The sequence below is a fragment of the Argopecten irradians genome, chromosome 13 (genome assembly GCF_041381155.1).
Source record: "Argopecten irradians isolate NY chromosome 13, Ai_NY, whole genome shotgun sequence".
Taxonomy (NCBI): domain Eukaryota; kingdom Metazoa; phylum Mollusca; class Bivalvia; order Pectinida; family Pectinidae; genus Argopecten; species Argopecten irradians.
Window position 1 is genome coordinate 31526413 of NC_091146.1, and position 8952 is coordinate 31535364.

The window sequence follows — 8952 nt, forward strand, 5'->3', positions numbered from 1 at the left end:
GTGTACATGAAATCCGAGTAAGAATCTGTTAGAAAATAATGGACAAAAACAAAATCATATATGTCATCGACTTATCAACCCAATGTGAAAATTGGATGATAAATCACATGAAAATTTTCAATACCAAAAATATATCAAATTATAGAATTATCTAAGCAGTAAACTGCCTTCTTAGAGCATTTATAGTCCTATAATTTTCCGAAGATTGCAGATAAATTTAATAACGCGCGTTACCACATTTGCATTTGTAAAGTCTCTACTGATTGGCTGCAATAACGGCGTAATGATTTTATACGAAAAAGAGTCCCAAAAAGAACTTGAAGAATTTTGAAGTGAGACATTTAAGTAAATTAGATTATAAGGATTGGTTTAAATAAGTGTTCCATGTTATGGAGCGGTTTATGATGAGATACACTTCGAATTTTGTGATATATCAACATAACGTAAAAGATTTATTCAAATTAATCCCCTTAACCAAGTTGAGTTAAGTAGTTACTTAGAATTTTATCCACATAATCTCGTTATAATATTGATATTACGAAACATATCACGTATAGCAGGTCAGGCAGGTTATAAAGACTTTTTACTATTGTTAACATATATTAAGCAACGTGTATTTCTTTTTTTTCATTTTTAACTTTATTTGCAAATTATATTAAAAGTGCTGCACCGCTGGCGAATGATAACTTTCATATATCGAAACAGGAGCAGACGAATTAGTATTTTACTTAATAATGGACAATGGTTGAGGAAGATGTCAGTATTACTATATTACTACAAAAGATATATTTTCTATAGGTGATTGTTTATGTTTTGCAGATGAAAGAACACGAGAATGTACAGTCGCCGTCCTTCCAGCCATTAGCTGCTGTTAAAACCATACAGTTCGTATATATGCTATCCAAATGATGACTATCAGTCCAGGGTTTAAAGTTTATTTCTAGATTGGTTGAAGACCAAACCCACTGCCCCTCCACATCGACGTCAGTACCATCGAACCAGTAACACAAACTGTTATCAGGGTTGGGAAGTACGGCTGTAACAGACAGAATGGATCAGATGGTTAATGTTATTATCTTTTCTAACGAGATAATAATCCTGTTAAAGCTAGATAATAATCTCGTTAAATCTAGATAATAATCTCTTTAAAACTAGATAATCACCTCATTAAAGACTAGATAATAATCTTGTTAAATCTAGATAATAATGTCGTTAAATCTAGACAATCACCTCGTTAAATCTAGATAATCACCTCGTTAAAATAAGATAATCACCTCGTTAAAACTAGATATTCACCTCGTTAAAATAAGATAATCACCTCGTTAAAACTAGATATTCACCTCGTTAAAATAAGATAATCACCTCGTTAAAACTAGATATTCACCTCGTTAAAATAAGATAATCACCTCGTTAAAACTAGATATTCACCTCGTTAAAATAAGATAATCACCTCATTAAAATAAAATAATAATCTTGTTAAAACTAGGTAATCACCTCGTTATAACTAGATAATCACCTCGTTAAAACTAGATAATCACCTCGTTAAAACTAGATAATCACCTCGTTAAAACTAGATAATCACCTCGTTATAACTAGATAATCACCTCGTTAAAACTAGATAATCACCTCGTTAAAACTAGATAATCACCTCGTTAAAACTAGATAATCACCTCGTTAAAACTAGATAATCACCTCGTTATAACTAGATAATCACCTCGTTAAAACTAGATAATCACCTCGTTAAAACTAGATAATCACCTCGTTTAAAACTAGATAATCACCTCGTTAAAACTAGATAATCACCTCGTTAAAACTAGATAATCACCTCGTTAAAACTAGATAATCACCTCGTTATAACTAGATAATCACCTCGTTAAAACTAGATAATCACCTCGTTAAAACTAGATAATCACCTCGTTAAAACTAGATAATCACCTCGTTAAAACTAGATAATCACCTCGTTAAAACTAGATAATCACCTCGTTAAAACTAGATAATCACCTCGTTAAAACTAGATAATCACCTCGTTAAAACTAGATAATCACCTCGTTAAAACTAGATAATCACCTCGTTAAAACTAGATAATCACCTCGTTAAAACTAGATAATCACCTCGTTAAAACTAGATAATCACCTCGTTATAACTAGATAATCACCTCGTTAAAACTAGATAATCACCTCGTTAAAACTAGATAATCACCTCGTTAAAACTAGATAATCACCTCGTTATAACTAGATAATCACCTCGTTTAAAACTAGATAATCACCTCGTTATTAACTAGATATTCACCTCGTTTAAAACTAGATAATCACCTCGTTAAAACTAGATAATCACCTCGTTAAAACTAGATAATCACCTCGTTAAAACTAGATAATCACCTCGTTAAAACTAGATAATCACCTCGTTAAAACTAGATAATCACCTCGTTAAAAACTAGATAAATCACCTCGTTAAAACTTAGATAATCACTCTCGTTATAACTAGATAATCTCCTCGAGTTAAAACTAGATAAATCACATCGTTAATAACTAGATAATCACCTCTGTTAAAACTAGATAATAACCTCGTTAAAACTAGATAATCACCTTGTTATAAAACTAGGATTTACTCGTTTACACACTACGTAAAACATTTAGATAATCACCTCGTTAAAACTAGATAATCACCTCGTTAAAACTAGATATTCACCTCGTTATAAACTAGATAATCACCTATTTAAAACTAGATAATAATCTCGTTAAAACTAGATAATCACCTCGTTAAAACTAGATAATCACCTCGTTAAAAATAGATAATCACCTCGTTAAAACTAGATTAATCACCTCGTTAAAACTAGATAATCACCTCGTTAAAACTAGATAATTCACCTCGTTATAAACTAGATAATCACCTCGTTAAAACTTGATAATCACCTCGTTAAAACTAGATATCAACTCGTTAAAACTTAGGATAATCACCTCGTTAAAACTAGATAATAACCGCGTTAAAACTAGATATAATCACCTCGTTAAAACTAGATAATACATAACGCGTTAAAAACTAAGATAAACACCACGTTTAAAACTGTTAATCAACCTCGTTAAAACTAGATAATCACCTCGTTAAACACTAGATATTCACATCGTTAAAACTAGATTTATTTTTGGTTAAATAGATAATCCCTCGTTTAAAACTAGATAATCACCTCGTTTAAAAACTAGATATTCATAACTCGTTAAACTAAATTATCACCTTCGCTTAAAAAACTAGATTAGTAATCACACTCGTTTAAAAACTAGATAATCACCTCGTTAAAACTAGATAATCTCCTCGTTAAAACTAGATAATCAACTCGTTAAAACTAGATAATCACCTCGTTAAAAACTAGATAATCACTCGCGTTAAAACTAGATAAAACCTCGTTAAATCTAGATATCACCTCGCGTTAAAACTACCTCGTTATATTATATAATCACCTCGTTAAAAATAGATATTAGTAACTCGTTTAAAACTAGATAATCATCGCTCGTTAAAACTAATATATCACGCATAGTTAAAACTAGATATTCTAGACTGACTTGTTAAAACTAGATAATTACCTCGCTTTAAAAACTTAGATAATACCTCATATAAAACTTGTTAAAATCCAAATAATGTATCGCGTTAAAACTAGATAATCACTCACGCGTTAAAATAGATATTACTGACGCGTTAAAAACTAGATATTTCTAACGCTCGTTAAAACTAATAATAGAAAACTCGCTTAAAACAAAGATAATAATCGCGTTAAAACTAGATAATCTCACTCGTTATAATTAGATAATTAACCTGACGTGTTTTAAAAACTAGATATTCTAACGCGTTAAAACTAGATAATCACCTCGTTAGAAACGCAGATATTCAACCAAATAATGTATCGCGTTTAAAACTAGATATAACTCACTCATTAAAACTAGATATTACCTACGCGTTAAAACTAGATAATTCTACGCGTTAAAACTAGATATGTCACTCGCTAGGATAATCACCTCGTTAAAACTAGATAATCAACGCTAGTTAAAACTAGATATTACCTCGTTATAACTAGATAATTCACCTCGTTAAAACTAGGATATTACCTCTTTAAAACTAGATAATAATCTAACGCGTTAAAACTGAAAATCAGTATCGCTTAAAACTATATAATCACCGCGTTAAAACTAGATAATTACCACGCGTTAAAACTAGATATCACCTAACGCGTTAAAACTAGATATTTCACGCTCGTTTAAAATACCCAAATTATCGTAACGCGTTAAAACTAGATATTACTCACGCGTTAAAACTAGATAATACTGAACGCGTTAAAACTAGATATTACTCACGCGTTCAAACTAGATATTACTGACGCGTTTAAAACTAGATAACTAACGCGTTAAAATAGATATTACTATCGAATCAAAACTAGATAATCATCTTGTTTTAAACTTTATATTACTAACGTGTGATAACACCTCGTTAAATACTCTCTTCAAAACTAGATAATCACCTCGTTAAGGTCTAGATAATCACCTCCTTAAGTCTAGATAATCACCTCGTTTAAAACTAGATAATCACCTCGTTAAAACTAGATAATCACCTCGTTAAAACTAGATAATCACCTCGTTAAAACTAGATAATCACCTCGTTAAAACTAGATAATCACCTCGTTAAGTGTAGATAATCACCTCGTTAAAAGTAGATATTACTTATGCGTTAAAACCTATCAGTACATCACGTGACAGAATACTGGATTCTGATTGGCTACACACATGGATGCTATTTGCAATAGTGCCCGGGCAAGCGGGCACTATTGAAGTGGCGCGAAATTGAACATGAATGTATTGTGACGTCACCATTACATGACGTCATTATAACGTTGCGCTTCGACCAAGACGTCAAGATGGCGGACAGACTGTTTTGTGCGGGGATGGAGGCAAATGTAGCTTTTCTACAGAAGACAGTTCACTAATGTTCTATATTGATCTACTTTTAATTTTCATTAAGCTGAATCCCGTTTTTATAGTATCCCATATCTCTGCCACAATTTATATGTTGTACTTTTAATGTAACAACGTGGTGTGGAAATGAAGATAGCGTTGCGAGGTAGGCCTATCGCTTAACGTGCTTCTATTGCGATGACATGGAAAACGGTCTCATGTCAGAGTGATGTACTAAACCCATTATGGCCTGGTTGAGAGGCACTATTGCCTCATAGTATTGTCGAGGGATGGAATAGTGCCCGAGCCGAAGGCTAGGGCACTATCTCATCATGAGACACTACTATAAGGCAATAGTGCCGTCTCAACCAGGCCATAATAGATAAATAATGTATCGCGTTAAAACGAGAAATTTCTTCAAGAGCTTGAGTCATAATATTGGTTAGTTCATATCAAGGTTAACAGTTTTCTAGATTTAACAGCTTATATCATATTACGTTTCAGTTGATATGCAGATGAACAGTTGTCATTCATAGGTCTGTAGACTGCAAGAAGAGCTTCGGATAGCCATTACCGTTCAACTAATTCTATAATGATAAATAAGTAAATTACATACATTTTGTTAATGTTACTTATAATTTCGAAAACATCATTTTCAAATAACAACGGAAGAAAATTACGTATTTAATTATCTCCGCACGCAATTTCATATTAGCATATGCGAGCGAGATATGTGTAAGTTCAAGGAAAAATTACCTTCCTTCTCCGATATTATTTTCAGTAAAAACGTGTTTTCCTCTTCTGTTTCAACAGTAGCAAGGTTTGAGTCTTTGTCTTTGCAAAGTGCCTAAACAATAGAGAAAGTAAAAATCGATTACAGCAATGTTGTGTACGCTATCAAAAATCCTATACATGATAGAACGGTCTGCAAACGCTGCAGATAACGGAGCTATAGAAAACCCGTTTAGGTAAACAAAAAAGAACTCTTCACGTTTATACTGTTGCCGAATTGACTAATGTATTACATATTTATGGGACGAGTTGTCTTCTTAACGTTATACAGGGATATGCCATTTTACTAGATAATTATAGCGTTATACAGAAAGATTCTATTTCACTACATAAATATAGCGTTGTACAAAAAGATCCCATTTCACTGCAGCAATATAAACTAGATTGTATGTGTTTCAGTGTCAATTTGTTTTTTGGCTTGAAGAAAGATAGGCATACATACATCATTTGAACCTTAATCAACATGAAACTGTCGTCAATTAAGGGTACACTATATGGTATATCGACAAGGAATATCACATATATATATATGGATGTTCATTTCATATGAGATTTTATGAACTTCACAAAGGCTCGCAAAGTAAAACAAATCTTAAAATCGTTTCATAAAATCTCATATGAAAAGAATATTCAATAAAGATCATATATGTATTATTCATTTTCATTTGTTTTCATACTAAATCCGGTTTTCTGATTCGCAAATTCTGATTCTTCATACTACATATATACTATGACGAAAAAATCTGAGAATTGAGCGAAAATCGAACGTTATCATGACGTCACAATAGAGACGTCGACGTTGCGTATTGATTTGTGAAATATTCATTTGAAAATCAATGGAATCGTTCGTTTATACGTATTTTGTTTTGAATAATAAATTTTAAGCATGACATCAATGCTTGAATATATATACATGTATGTATGATATGACTTGTATAGACCATCCAGTGTACATACTTGTGTGTTATATCTTGAGCATATTGTAGATACCATACACCGCAATATCTATGCGTGTATGTGCTAATTCTTTTACTTATTGTAGATACACTACAGACTCTTCATTCATATGTATTGTTCAGACTGAAGATACATTTCAGTATCTACATATCTACTATACTTAATTATGCATTAATGTCAATATTTGTTTAGTATCATTGGTTATAAAAACAAACTTTGCTTGCAAATATACGAAACGAATTATCATAAAGGGTTGCAAACAAATATTTTCTCCATATTGAAAAAGTGATATCAATGGCAGCTTGTATCATTAGACTATTTAATAAATTTATACAAGTTTTAATGGAAAATTACATTGTTTTTTTTCCCAATAGCTTTGTTTCCAAATCAATACGCAACGTCAATTTTTCTATAGCAACGTCACGACAATGTTACGTTTTTGCCTTGCCATTCTCAGGCATTTATTTTTGTCATAGTGGTATGAAAAATTAATAACCAATTAGCAAGCCAAATTTCGTATAAAAAGTTAAGAAAAATATATTGGTCTTCTTAACGTTATACAGGGATAGGCCATTTTACTAGATAATTATAGCGTTATACAGAAAGATTCTATTTCACTACATAAATATAGCGTTGTACAAAAAGATCCCATTTCACTGCAGCAATATAAACTAGATTGTATGTGTTTCAGTGTCAATTTGTTTTTTGGCTTGAAGAAAGATAGGCATACATACATCATTTGAACCTTAATCCACATGAAACTGTCGTCAATTAAGGGTACACTATATGGTATATCGACAAGGAATATCACATATATATATATGGATGTTCATTTCATATGAGATTTTATGAACTTCACAAAGGCTCGCAAAGTAAAACAAATCGCTTAAAATCGTTTCATAAAATCTCATATGAAAAGAATATTCAATAAAGATTATATATGTATAATTCATTTTCATTTGTTTTCATACTAAATCCGGTTTTCTGATTCGCAAATTCTGATTCTTCATACTACATATATACTATGACGAAAAAATCTGAGAATTGAGCGAAAATCGAACGTTATCATGACGTCACAATAGAGACGTCGACGTTGCGTATTGATTTGTGAAATATTCATTTGAAAATCAATGGAATCGTTCGTTTATACGTATTTTGTTTTGAATAATAAATTTTAAGCATGACATCAATGCTTGAATATATATACATGTATGTATGATATGACTTGTATAGATCATCCAGTGTACATACTTGTGTGTTATATCTTGAGCATATTGTAGATACCATACACCGCAATATCTATGCGTGTATGTGCTAATTCTTTTACTTATTGTAGATACACTACAGACTCTTCATTCATATGTATTGTTCAGACTGAAGATACATTTCAGTATCTACATATCTACTATACTTAATTATGCATTAATGTCAATATTTGTTTAGTATCATTGGTTATAAAAACAAACTTTGCTTGCAAATATACGAAACGAATTATCATAAAGGGTTGCAAACAAATATTTTCTCCATATTGAAAAAGTGATATCAATGGCAGCTCGTATCATTAGACTATTTGATAAATTTATACAAGTTTTAATGGAAAATTACATTGTTTTTTTTTTTCAATAGTTTTGTTTCCAAATCAATACGCAACGTCAATTTTTCTATAGCAACGTCACGACAATGTTACGTTTTTGCCTTGCCATTCTCAGGCATTTATTTTTGTCATAGTGGTATGAAAAATTAATAACCAATTAGCAAGCCAAATTTCGTATAAAAAGTTAAGAAAAATAAATTGTATAACTGTGACACGAAACATATTTTAAGATAAAAGAAATGATATTTATACCTTTGCGTTCATCCAACTTTCCTCAGCATCAGAAAAGATGTAGCAATATACTCCGTGAGCTAGCCATCCTGCTGGACATCTCACTGAATATGAAAAGAATAACATGATAAGGTTACATTGAGTCACTTTGCGATCAATGTAAAATTGCGAAATTTTAACTCAAATTGAGATTTTTTTTAAGTTCTTATCTGCGAAAACCAATTCCTTTTTTACACATTACAGAGTTATCTGCCTTTGTGGGTAGGTATAGATTGTGACGTCATATGTTCGTAATCGTAACGTCTTACGACGTGAATTGCGCTCACAAACTAATGACGTAACAATACATAAATATATACCGCAAGGAAGCTAACTCAGTAATACGCAAATATGGAATAAATGCAAGTATGTGGAATATTTGCTATGATTCGAAACTGAAAT

General features: G+C 31.4%; 1 long non-coding RNA gene across 1 annotated transcript; it reads right to left on the reverse strand.

Annotated features, from left to right (window-relative positions):
• Nucleotides 1–507: 507 nt before the first annotated feature.
• LOC138305561 (uncharacterized) lies at nt 508–8619 on the reverse strand. Its single transcript, XR_011205720.1, has 3 exons — nt 8533–8619; nt 5694–5784; nt 508–1036 (listed from the first exon to the last, which is right to left on the reverse strand). It is a non-coding gene; the product is annotated as an uncharacterized lncRNA (long non-coding RNA).
• Nucleotides 8620–8952: the final 333 nt, after the last annotated feature.